The 13,144-nt window shown below is 51.7% G+C and overlaps 1 protein-coding gene across 4 annotated transcripts in view; it reads left to right on the top strand.

The window, feature by feature from the left end:
* The first annotated feature begins 5,211 nt into the window (after nucleotides 1-5,211).
* SEMA4D (semaphorin 4D) overlaps nucleotides 5,212-13,144 on the top strand; it is a 125,725-nt gene continuing 117,792 nt past the window's right edge. For all 4 annotated transcript variants that reach the window (XM_004004061.5, XM_027964183.2, XM_042242966.1 and 1 more), the window contains exon 1: nucleotides 5,212-5,360. The gene's annotated coding sequence lies outside the window, so the exon portion shown is untranslated. The remainder of the gene's footprint in view (nucleotides 5,361-13,144) is intronic.

Genomic DNA, 13,144 nt, shown 5'->3' with positions numbered 1-13,144 from the left:
CACTGTACACACAGGGAATTATATTCAATATCCTATGATAAATCATAATGGAAAAGAATATATAAAACAATGTATATATATGTGCATGTGTGTGTGTGCGTGTGTGCAAAATGAAATCACTTTGCTATACAGCAGAAATTAGCACAACATTGTAAATCAACTGCACTTCAATTAAAAAAAATAGTTCAGATATGTGAGGGGATAAAGGGACATTAAAGTTTAAGAGAAGTTATTTCTTGGTGGTAAAACCAAAAATGTAAACAAATAAATAAATAAACTCTGGTGTAAAACAAAAGACATTTTCCCAGACCTGGGTCAGAGGCTCCCCAGACATTATCATCTCAGCCCCCAGGACTCATTTCTCCAGGGGCCACTGCCCTTTATTTTGCCAGCCCATGTACTAACCCCTTGCTCTCAGGCTTGGGCTTTGGGGCTACACTCTTGGCTTTCGGAAAAATACACAGGGCCAGCTCTTCCAGGAAACTTTTCCTCCCTTGTTCAAATACTCCGTATTCGGACGGTTTTAAAAACTGCTCTCAGCCAACACATGTAAGTTCCTTTGAGAATGGAGGAGCAGAGTGGGTATCCCTCCTCACACCCATGGCGCCAAGGTGGAAGCCCAATGTAGTGGTGCCACATAAGCTGACACCTTGAGCTTCTTTTCATATGGGATTGAAATATCTAGGCATTCACCGTGCTCATCCACATGGAGATAAACCAACGTTCCGACTAGCCAGGCAGAGACTTCACAAAATGTGACCTAAGTATTCAAACATTTGGTATTGTGGGGGAAGCTGGAAAACAAATTGGTGGACAGAATGTCTTTGATGTGTATCAAGTGGGTCAAGGTGACACAAGATTATCATCCCTGTGCACAGGGTTCCTTCGGTTATCCTTCTGTACAAGTTTAAAATGTCCCATGTGCGTGTGTGTGTGCTAAATTGTTTCAGTCCTGTCAGGCTCTTTACGACCCCATGGACTGTAGCCAGTGAGGCTCCTCTGTTCATGGGATTCTCCAGGTAAGAATACTGGAGTGAGTTGCCATGCCTTCCTCTAGGGGATCTCCCCAACCCAGGGATCAAACACGTATCTCCCATAGCTCCTGCAATGCAGGCAATTCTTCACTGCCAAGCCACTGGGGAGGCCAGTCAGTTCAGTTGCTCAGTAGCGTCTGACTCTTTGCGACTACAGCATGCCAGGCTTCCCTGTCCATCACCAACTCCCAGAGCTTACTCAAACTCATGTCCATTGAGTCAGTGATGCCACCCAACCATCTCATCCTCTGTCGTCCCCTTCTCCTCCTGCCTTCAATCTTTCCCAGCATCAGTGTCTTTTCAAATGGGTCACTTCTTCCCATCAGGTGGACAAAGTATTGGAGCTTCAACTGCAGCATCAGTCATTCCAATGAATATTCAGGATTTATTTCCTTTAGGATTGACTGGTTGGATCTCCTTGCAGTCCTAAGGGACTCTCAAGAGTCTTCTCCAACACCGCAGTTCAAAAGCATCAGTTCTTCGGAGCTTAGTTTTCTTTACGGTTCAACTCTCACATTCATACACGGCTACTGGGAAGACTGTAGCTTTGACTATATGGACCTTTGTTGGTAAAGTAATGTTTCTGCTTTTTAATATGCTGTCTAGGTTGGTCATAGTTTTTCTTCCAAGGAACAAATGTCTTTTAATTTCATGGCTGCAGTCACCATCTGCAGTGATTTTGGAGCCCAAGAAAATAAAGTCCGTCACTGTTTCCATTGTTTCCCCATCTATTTGCCATGAAGTGATGGGATTGGATGCCATGATTTTAGTTTTTGAATGCTGAGTTTTAAGCCAGCTTTTTCACTCTCCTCTTTCACCTTCATCAAGAGGCTCTTTAGTTCCTCTTTGCTTTCTTCCATAAGGGTGGTAACATCTGGATATCTGAGGTTATTGATATTTCTCTGGGCAATCTTTATTTCAGCTTGTGCTTCATTCAGTCTGGCATTTCATATGATGTACTCTGCATATAAATTAAATTAACAAAGTGACAATATACAGCCTTGATATACTCCTTTCCCATTTTGGAACCAGTCTACTACTGTTCCATGTCAGATTCTAACTTTTGCTTCTTGACCTGCATACACGTTTCTCAGGAGGCAGGTAAGGTGGTTTGGTATTCCAATCTCTTGAAGAATTTTCCACAATTTCTTGTGATTCACACAGTGAAAGGCTATAGCATAGTCAATGAAGCAGAAGTAGATGTTTTTCTGGAATTCTCTTTTTTTTTCTATGATCCAATGGATGTTGGCAATTTGATCTCTGGTTCCTCTGACTTTTTCTAAATCTAGCTTGAGCATCTGGAAGTTCTTGGTTCACGGACTGTTGAAGACTAGATTGGAGAATTTGGAGCATCACTTTGCTAGTGTGTGAGATGAGTGCAATTGTGCGGTAGTCTGAACATTCTTTGGCATGGCCTTTCTTTGCGACTGGAATGAAAACAGACCTTTTCCAGTGCTGCGGCCACTGCTGAGTTTTCCAAATTTGCTGGCATATTGAGTACAGCACTGTCACAGCATCATCTTCTAGGATTTGAAATAGCTCAGTTGGAATTCCATTACTTCCACTAGCTTTGTTCGTAGTGATGAAATGTCTCATAATTGAAGACAAAACATTGACAAAAATAAAAAGGCAAACTGAGTTACTTTGTGTGGACCCACCCTCCTGGGTGCTGGGTGGTGAGAAAATGCTGTCATCTCATTGGATCCTCCCTTATCTCCTTTATACAAATGAGGAAACACACTAACAGCAGCTTATGATTGATTGTTGAAGGTGCTGAAGCTGGAAGCATTGACTCTGGGTCAGGCATATGATCAGTTTCTTTGCCGAGCCGCCCTCCACTCTGCAGACAAAGTAAACAGGGCTGCAGCAACCTTATTAAAGACAATGTGGAATGATCTAATGGCTGGAAAAGGTTCCAGGGGTCATCCCTACTGCAGGCCCCCTCCAGCAATTTCCTGCAGTGGCCCCAGAACCTGTCTAGACACTGGCCTTGTAGGACATGGTCCTCCAGGGGTGGCCGGCTCCTCTGGCAGGCAGGTCTGCCAGAAAGCATTCACAAGTGGGACGAAATCGACTCTCTAGTCTAATTTCCACCCATCTGTCCTCGTTCTGCCCTTCATAACCCCACAGGGTAATCCTTCTTCCCAGACAGTTTTGCAAATATTTGGATTCCGCCGTCTTGTGCTCTGCACACTGATCTTCCAGACTGAAGGTTCCACGTGTGTCAACTACCGTCCCATGGCCTGCTGGTGGCTGTCCTTAGATCCCAAGCAAGGGAACTGTATTCTAGACGTGTCAGACTAGTAAAGAACACAAGACAGCCCCCTGCCCCTGTATTTGCAATACTTACTTTTATCCATCTTAAGAATGGGTTCCTTCTTGGGGCCTGGGATGCTGTTAAAACATCTCTTCCCATCAGGTTTTAATCCAAATAGGATGCGGGAACACAGATTCACAGACTTCTTCCACAGGTGGAGAGCTTGGAAGGTACACCTCCCCTGTGTCTTTCTCGTAAAAATCTCCAGCTATGAATGTGGGGCACGTGGTGCTGGTGGCCTTACCTGAGATTCTCTCCTCCATGCTCTGCAATCCTTAGAGAGGGTGAGACAGGGCTCACAAGGTCACCTGGAAGCATCAGAGCCAAGACTCAAACTGGAGCCTATCAGATTCCAGGTCATGTTTCCCCCCTACAGAGGGAGAGGGGGTAAACTCCTGCCCACCCTACCTTCACCCTTTGCACTAGCTTCGCCATCTTAGTTTTGCTGGCACAGTGTTGGCACACTGGCACTAAGGTGTGCCTATGGCAGCCTCAGCATGGAAAGAGAGGAGTCCCCTGAAGAGAGTGAGGCTCTCAGTCCCGTTATTGATCATTTAGGAATGGCTTCATTTTAAAACTCTCACTCTGGTTACCAGCAGCTCCTGGGCATCAGGAAAGTGACCTCAGGTGAGCTGGGAGGGTTCCTGCAGCCTGGGGTCTACAGCCAAGACTGGAGGCAGAGCACCATGACTCTTAACCAGCTAGTTCGTGGCTCAATCATGTTTGACTCTCTGCGACCCCATGAAGTATAGCCTGCCAGGCTTCTCTGTCCATGGGATTCTCCAGGCAAGAATACTGGAGTGGGTAGCCATTCCCTTCTCCAAGGATCTTTTCCACCCAGGGATCAAACCTGGATCTCCCACATTGCAGGCAGATGCTTTACCGTCTGAGCTACCAGAGAAGCCCTGACTCCTACACTACACCCAAGGAAAGCCTGGCTGGTTCATTGGGAACTGCATTCCTTTCTCCGGACAGCGTCCCTCAGCACGCCTAGTGGCCAGATCAACCACCTTCTCAGGCCTGTTGCTTCTTCCTCCAGGGCCAGAGGATTTGGAGCAGTCTTCGGAGGGCACCTAGTTCTCAAACCTGTGGGTTAGTGTAAACGTGTGTCACCAGGGATGATCAAATGGTGAACACTTAACAAAGAGTTGGCATGGGGGCAAACAGAAGGGGTGCAGCAAAACCTGGATTGGTACCTACCCACCTCACCCTGGGGAAGTGGCAGAAGGCTTGGTTTGAAATGTTCTTATCCAAATTAGATTTGCTTAGAAGCAAAGGAGCAAGCGTCCTCAGAGCCCACATGCTTTTTCCACCCATTGGGCAGGTCAGGTCCCCAGTAGAACAGCATCAGAACCTGGGAGTTCGCAAAACCTTGGAGATTTGGAGGAGGGTGGAGGCTCGAGAGGGTGAGGTCAGGTCAGGCTCCCAGAAGGGGCAATGCTCCATTAGCAGGTGGTGAGGAGGGGGTAACTGCACAGGTCATCAGAACGTGTGTTGGACCCAGCAGAGGCCTGGCCAGGGCAGAGGTTAGCCTTTGGGGGCTTGGGGGTTAGGGGAAGAGGTGGAAGGTGGGGAAGGAAGAGGTCAGAGGGAAAGAGTGGAGATGGAAGGTGGCAGGGGTGGGTGGAGATGGAGGGAGTGGAGGAGTGCAGGAAGGTGAAGAAAGGGGAGGGAAAAGGGGAGGGACGGAGCGGGTAGGGGATGAGAAGTAGGGCGGGGAGCCGGCCGGCGAGGAGGAGGAGGCAGGAGAAGAGGGGGAAGGGAAGCGAGAGGAGGCGGGAAGGGGAGGAGGGGAGCGGAGGAGGGGCCTGAGCGCAGCCCCGCGCCCTCCCTCCCGCGCCGGCCTCCGCGCCCTCCCTCGTCGCAGCATCCCCGAGTCGCCTGGCCGCGCCGCCCCTCCGCGCCGGGCCTCCGAGCCGGTCGCCTCCGCCTCCGCCGCCGCCATTCCTGCGCCCGCGCTCGCCTGGCCCGGCACCGCGGGGCCGCGCGGCCAGGACACGCCGCGCCAGGTAAGGGCTGGCGGGTAGAGGGCGGGCGCGGGCGGTGCAGGTGCGCGGGGGCGGCGAGACCCTCCCCCAATCGGCCGCCGGAGCCTCGGCTCCGAAGCCCCCTGACTCCTCCCGGGACCCCCGGGGCCTCCCCGGAGCCCCCTTCCCGGAGCTCCATGACTTCTCCCCAGACCCTTGAGTCCCGTCCTAGGACCCCCCCAGGACCCCTCCCCTCCTTGGCTGCCTTCCTGTCCCGGCGCGCAGGTGGCTCGGCAACGCTCGGGGCTCGGGCGCGCGGCAGACCCTGGCCCGGGGCGGGGGCGGTGTGTTCTGCCTGACCCGGGGCTCCTGTCCGCTCGGCCCCCGCCCCACTCCGGCCATTCAGGCCTGGCCCGGCCCCGCGGCTTCTATTTCTGTCGGCGGGGCCGCGGCCCCCGGGGCGCTAGACCCCGAGCCGCGCACTCAGACAGGTGGGGCAGGTCGGGGCCCTGGCAGTGAGTGTTGCAGGCCTCGGCTTCCTTTTGGGTTTTGGCTGCGTGATTCTAGAATAGCCAAGGAGAATCAGCAGCCTTAGCTCAGGGCTGCACCTGTTGCAGCCGCCTGGTGAACTGCAGGAGGCTGAATCCACTGGGGTTTTGCCAGTGCAGGCGGTGGAAAGGAGGGTTGGGTCGTGGTGGTCCCCTTCGTTTTATTTCATTTAGTATCGGAGATGGGGTTGTGTGGGCGTCTGGAGGTGGGCAGTTCACCAAAAACGAGGCCTGTGGTCTAGGGCAAGGGTCCCTGATTTCTGGAGCGCGTTTGCTATGCAAAGTTGTTCAGCTTTTGATTTGAAAACCACCACTTATGTTAAGCACATCCAGGACTTATGGACTGTGGCCAAGTGGCTGGCCCCCCCATTCTGAGTCTGTTCAGATCCACTAGGCGCCACCGAGCGGAAGTTTCCTTTCCAAGGGTGAAGTGACATCGGTAGCCTGTCAGCTCATACCTGCCCCAGGCCTGGGGCCTGCCTTCTGGCTGCCTGGGCGCTGTATTTTGGGAATGTTTACTGTGTCCCAGAAACAGGCTGCCTCAGTCAGTGCTGGGGCCAGGATTCTGGCCGAGATAATGCCACGATTGTCACTTGAACGGTTGGTGTCTGTGCACATCGTCTGCAAGAATAAAGAAGAATAAAACAGACCTGCTCGGAGTACTCCAGGCAACCAGTCCTACCAGGGGGAAAGTCTGCAGGGATGAGGGGATGGTGAAGGGATTCACTGGGGCATTTCTGGGGACAAAGACTCTCCCCACCAAGAGGCTAGACCTTCAGATTGCAAAGGGAAAAAAAAAGTTTGTATTATGAACAGCGGGTAAACCAAATAAAGAAAGAAAAATTGCTGACACTGAGAGGCAACCCAGCCCTGGTCTACTCTTGAGCCATGTTATAGGACCATGAGCTGGCATTCGAGAGGTACTGGCTCTCTATGATTGCTGGAAAATGCAGCGTTACCCCTGTGCTGGTAACTGGGGTGCTCGGACAGCCTTCTTTGGGGTCCTGGCAGGTGGTGCATCCACCTCAGCTCAGGAGTGGGGTGCAGGGCCGCGCTGCACAGCTGTCCAGTGGGTCTGGGGCCAGGGAGATGACCATGATGACATCATTCACTCGTGACCCAGTCCCTGTGGGTTAGCCAAGGCAGGTTTCATCTCAAGCGGCTTCCCCCCTCACCAGGCAGGGATGTCTAGGCCAGTCTCGGGAGCGCACACTAACGGCTGGCTCTGAGTGAGGGGGGAGGACCATCGCTGGTGCCAGCACATAGCGAAATCAATAATGTGTTGCAGAGATCAATGGTTTTTTCATTGGTCCTCTGTGCTTCCAAAGAGAACCTGCCTCTCCCACACTGAGCATGGACAGTTTCAGGCCTCCCACCCCTCCCTCTGGGTTCTGTTTCTGGTGTGTGGGGGGGAAATGGGTGTGGCCAGGAGCCTCTTCCTGATCCCTTGTGTGGTGAGCCTGGGGCTCCTGGATTGGCAAATGGGCCCCGGGTCCCCTCCCACCACCAGGCGTCCCCTTTAGGCCCCTGCTGTTGCATAAGTGTATTGGTTTCCCGATTGTTCCTTAATTCACAGTGACCTTCCCCTCATGCTAACAGTTTGTTCAAAAGAACTGAGAAGGTGATGTGGCAAGTAGTGTGTCCCAGTGCCCCTGTGCCCCCGGCCCCCATCCCCAGTCTCTTCTGGGAGTGATAACAGTGACCAAGTTAACCATCCAGGCCTGCAGGGGGGCCATGGGGTGAAGCTGGCCATGTAAAAATACACAAATGAATTTGCCATCAACTGACTGTCGAGGGTGGCTGCAGGAAGAAAGACTGCTGTCCTTTGTGGGGCTTGGCAGGTCTAGTCTCCCCTGCTCCACCTGTGCCTCTGGGGCTCTTGGCCATTCAGGGATGTCTCCGGACGTCACCCGAGAGTGGGCCGGTCGGGCAGGCTTCTCTGCACTGGAGACTCAGCACAGCTCGTGCACATTGCAGCCTGCCTGCTGTCCAAAGGTGATGGAGAGAAGTGCAGATTTATTGCTGCTGCTGCTACTGCTGCTGCTAAGTCGCTTCAGTCGTGTCCGACTCTGTGTGACCTCATAGACAGCAGCCCACCAGGCTCCCCCGTCCCTGGGATTCTCCAGGCAAGAACACTGGAGTGGGTTGCCATTTCCTTCTCCAATGCATGAAAGTGAAAAGTGAAAGTGAATTCGCTCAGTCGTGTCCAACGCTTTGCGACCCCATGGACTGCAGCCCACCAGGCTCCTCCGTCCATGGAATTTTCCAGGCAAGAGTACTGGAGTGGGGTGCCATTGCCTTCTCCAAGAGATTTATTAGGAGAAAATATCTGCTGATTCAGTCAAGTGGAGATAGCACGTGAGTGGGCCTTGCCTGGAGCTGGGCTGGCATTGTTCAGTGCACCAATTAAGGTGATCTTTGGGATAAGCAAATTGGCTCATCACAACTCCTTGGAGTGGCTCACTTTCAGTTGCCTGTCCCTTCCTGAGTGCATGGTCATTTACCTGGCGGTATTGTACCTGGACCAGGCATCATAGCAGCCCAGGAGTCGTTCCCCCATAGCTGCCTTCCAGCATGCCCTGTGATCCGCCAGTAGGACTGGGTCCTTTATTTGGTCTAAAAGTCTCAGCTGCTCTCTATGAAAGTAGAGACTTCACCCCTTCCCCAGGTCACTTCTATGTGTTACTCGGGACTGCAGCTTTGAACGAAGTGCAGTTAACCAGCATTTGAGCCAAAAATCATTCCTTTAAAAAATGATGGTGTTTAAAGAGATAGTTGGGTGTTTGTTGAGTGAACAATGATTTTAAAAGATAATTATATTCCTTAACAACGGTATTGTGGTTATGTTCACACAGTCTTTACCCTTTAGCTGTAGATGCTGGAGTGATCTGCAGAGGAAGCGAGAGCTGTTTTAGATTAGCATGGGTGGGGGATGGGTTGGGTGATGGAGGGAGCGGCATTGACCACTGTTGAACGGTTATTAGCTCTGGGTGATGGTACCTGAGGGTTTGTTAGTCTCCTCAGTCTTTATCTTTAGTCTTTAAAAGTCTTATCATAAAATAGTTAATGATCTAAGAATTCCATTTCCCCCTCTCAAATGCCATAGGATCCTTCACTTCATGGAATTGTTGAGGTTTACTTTAAAAGCAGTGCTGATGAGTTAAGTGAAAACATTGCTCTTTAGTGTAGACTGCATAGAGTGATCCTATTTACACATGTATAGGTAATAAAGTGTAGAAGCATCTGGAATGACACACGCTGTGTGTCAAGCAGACGATGATAGAGCGCCCTTGGTGGATGAGGAGGGCAGGTGCTGCTCCAGACTCTAGGGACACAGCTCCGAGCAAGAGTGGCTGTCAGGCTGGTGACTGGGATGGGAGGGAAGGATATATGTGTGCGTGTGAGTTGTGTGTGCTTGGGTGTTGGCAGAGGGTTGAGAAGGGTGTGGAAGGAAGGAGGAAGGGGAATCTATCCTTTTAATCCCTCACCTATTTCCATGTAGTTTGTTTCTTTTACAGTGGGATTGTTTTTGTAATGATAAAATGTATTTGTAAGAAGGGATCGCCATTAGGGAATGTGCTTAGTGGCTCAGTCCTGTCGGATTCTTTGCGACCCCATGGCCTGTAGCCCACCAGGCTCCTCTGTCCATGAGAATTCTCCAGGCAAGAACACTGGAGTGGGTTGCCATGCCCTCCTTCAGGGGATCTTCCCAACCCAGGGATTGAACCCAGGTCTCCTGCGTTGCAGGTGGATCCTTTAGCATCTGAGCCGCCAGGGAAGCCCGTAGGGAATAGAATAACCTGGGTTTTTTGCAATATTTATTTATTTAGCTGCATGGGCCCTTAGCTGTGGTACTTGGGACCTTCGATCTTCATTGTGGCGTGCAGGTTCTTTAGTTTCGGCATGTGGAATCTAGTTCCCCGACTGGGATTGTACAGGCCCCGCCTGCATTGGGAGTTCAGAGTCTTAGCCACTGGACCAGCATGGAAGTCTCTAGAATAGCCTGTTCTAAACATTAAATTTCTAAATCTAAATTTATTCGAAATGGATTTGACATGTTACTACACAACATAATAACATGATGTGGCTTCAGTGAGGCAGTCAATGAATCCACAGCCATTGTTGCTCAGAGTCTGTGCTCTGTGGATCATGAAAAAGAGACACCAATACCCTGACCTAAGCAATAGGGGGGATGAGACCCAGACCCTGAAAATTTAACGGCAATGCCATTCCTCAGTTTGGGCAGTAAGCTGAGGTACCATGCTGGCCCTGAGCCATGGGATGGGGAAGACCCTTAGCTCAGACCCACCACGGTCCTGGTTTAAGTGGAAAGCACATTTCCTTCCATGGGACTTGACCCAGCAACAAAAGCAGTGACAGTCCAGAGCCTTCTTGGGTGGATTTCCACTGCGAGTTGGATGACCTGCCACTGTGGGGCTGTTCCATTCATCTTGAGCAGTTGCTGTTTTTTCATTTAGTAGAGGATATGTTAAGTAACTTTCCTCTACAGCAGCAGCAACAACAAAACCCATAAAAATGCTAAGTCCACAGAGTAAAAAAGTACAAGTTGCCTGGAATCCTCAGGGCTTCCCGCCCCCTCCATTTTCCTGTCCTATTACAAGAAATTTGAGTTGCTTAAGTACCAGAATGTAATGGGCTTTGATCTAGCATCTGGGTGTTGTTTGGCTCTGAAGCATGTTTTTGATTTTGTTTGCAAGGACACTATGTTCTGGGAGGCCTACTCTGAATAAGGGCCTCAGCTGGACCCCACTTTGTTCTCATCATGTGTTTGGGAGTTTTGTTTGTTGTTGTTGTTGTTTACTAGTATTTTCCATGTTTGTGGGGAGGCCACAGCCGGGCCCTCAGTGAGGCGGCTGTGCTCTGAGTCTGGGGTCTTGTCTGCATGGCCCTGAGCTGCTTGCTGTCAGAACAGACTGTAGGCGCACAGCTCATTTTTCCATTGAGATCAGATGTGTTCTCTGCATCTCAGTCCTTTCCAGAGGCCTTAGGGATCCTGTCTGAATAGAGCTGTGCCATCCAGGCATTTGGGGCACCCAGGAGGTCTGTGTCCTTTGTAGGTGAGGTCCCGTCATTCCTCTTTTTTGAGGCAAAGAAATTAGGTACTCAGGTGGCGCTAGTGGTAAGAACCCACCTGCCAATGCAGGAGACATAAGAGATGCAGGTTCGATCCCTGAGTTGGGAAGATGCTCTGGAGGAGGGCATGGCATCCCACTCCAGTATTCTTGCCTGGAGAATCCCATGAACAGAGAAGCCTGGCAGGCTGTAGTCCATAGGGTCGCACAGAGCTGGACACTACTGAAGCAACTTAGCAAAGCCCCTTTCACCTCCACTTCATGAAGGCTCACCACTTCCTCCAGCAAATGTTTACTGAGCTCCAGTTACGGCAAGAAACCAAGAGATAGAAGGCCCTGCCAACTTGGCACTTATGGTTAAGTAGTGGGTGCTGGAAGGCTAAGGAGAGAAAGTAAATCCAAATGTAATGCATTGGGGCCATAGGGCCATGGAGAAAGCCAGTGTGGGGCCCAGGTGCTCACAGTTTGGGAATGTTTGAGATTCAAAACCAGGTGGCTGATGGGCTGATGGAGGAGGTGAGGAGTGACTAGGGGGATGTCATAGCACGCTTTAGCAAGGCCAGAGGGCAGATGTGGCTGGAGCAGAGGAGCAGCCCTGTGCAGGTGGTGGGTCTGGCTGGATTCTGGTGTGTTCTGAAGATGGAGCCAATGGGATGGTTGGCTCAATAGAGGAGTTCAAGGTGACCCTGAGATTCTTGGCTCAGGCAGCCTGAGGGATGGAGTGGGCATCACCTTGAGATGGGGTCTCTATGGGCAGAGCAGGGATTTGGGAGGGTGGTACCTACGACCTCTGCTGCTATCCACGTGGAGGTGGTAAGGGGCTTGTTGGGCAAGCGAGGCTGGAGTTGGAGGGAGTGGCCTGAGTCCGATACGGGTCTGGCTGTTGCCAGCACAAAGGTGATATTTTTAAAGCTGAGTAGGCACAAGATGGCAGAGGAGTTGAATGGATGGAGGAGAGGAGAGGTCCAAGGTCGAGGAACCAAGAAGGAGTGTCATCAGGGCAGGAAAGAGCCAGAGGGGTCTGGGGCATCCAGGGCCACAGGAAGAGTGTGCATGGAGAGAAAGTGCTGTCTGGCCGAGGGAGCCAGCTAGGTGAGGAATGAGAATTATCCTTGGAGAATTGACCTTAGAAACATGGAGGTTGTCAGTGTCCTGACAAGAGGGGTGGGAGTGTTGGGCCAAGAGAAGGTGGGAAGTGGAGCTCAGGACATCAGGAGTTGGTAATTTTTTCGAGAATTTTTCTGAGAAAGGGGGCTGAGAGATGGGGGAGTTGCTGATGGGCATAAGGGGTTGTGTTTCAGGTTTTGGTCCTGATGGGAAAGATGGAGTAGGGGGAAGAGTGAAGGAAGTGGGGTGGGGGCCTTGCCCATGTCCTCCAGTGGGGGAGGAGGGGACAGATGAGCGGCCACTGTTCCCCCACAAGCAAACCGTCATTAGCCTCTTAGGTGCGCCACTCCTCTGGTTGGCCCTGGAGTCCTCAGACAGGGGAAGGGGTCGGGATGGCAGAAAATGGTTATGGAAGCTTGTGACAGTGGAACCTCTGAGCATGGCCGTGGGTGCCCAGGGGGTGATGAAGCACCCTTGGGTGGTGAGCATAGGAAGTCTGGAGAGCTGAGTTTGCCAGGCTCCCTGGCAGGAGTGGATGCCCTTCTGGCTGAGAGGATGTCTGTGTGACAGGAGAAGGGTGAAGGGGGCCTGGTCTGCTGGCCTGATGGGCCTGGCCAGAGACCGAGGCTGAAAGTGGGGCCGTGTCCTTGCAGCCAGGATGTGAGCATTTCCCTGTTGATGTTGGCCTGGCATCCCTACACACAGGGCCCGGTCACTAGCGAGGGCTTGCGTGTGATCGATTAACACTGCCTTGATTCCGCATCCACTGAGCGCCACGTGAGTGAGGGGGAGAGCCTGTCTCCAGGCGTGGTCCCTGTGCCCGCAGCATGTGTTTCCAGACCCTGCTGCAGATGCAGGCTTTCACCTCCAACCCCAGGACCCCTGAACCAGCTCTGTGGTAAAGAATCGGCCTGCAAGGCGGGAGACCCGGGTTCGATCTCTGGTTCAGAAAGATCCCTTGGAAAAGGGAATTGGAACCCACTCCAGTATGCTTGCCTGAAGAATTCCATGGACAGGGTAGCCTGGCGGGCTAATGTCAGTGGGGTCGCACAGAGTTGGACATGACTGAGTGACGAAC

The sequence above is a fragment of the Ovis aries genome, chromosome 2, assembly GCF_016772045.2.
Source record: "Ovis aries strain OAR_USU_Benz2616 breed Rambouillet chromosome 2, ARS-UI_Ramb_v3.0, whole genome shotgun sequence".
Taxonomy (NCBI): Eukaryota; Metazoa; Chordata; class Mammalia; order Artiodactyla; family Bovidae; genus Ovis; species Ovis aries.
This window is presented reverse-complemented; position numbering and strand designations above follow the sequence as displayed.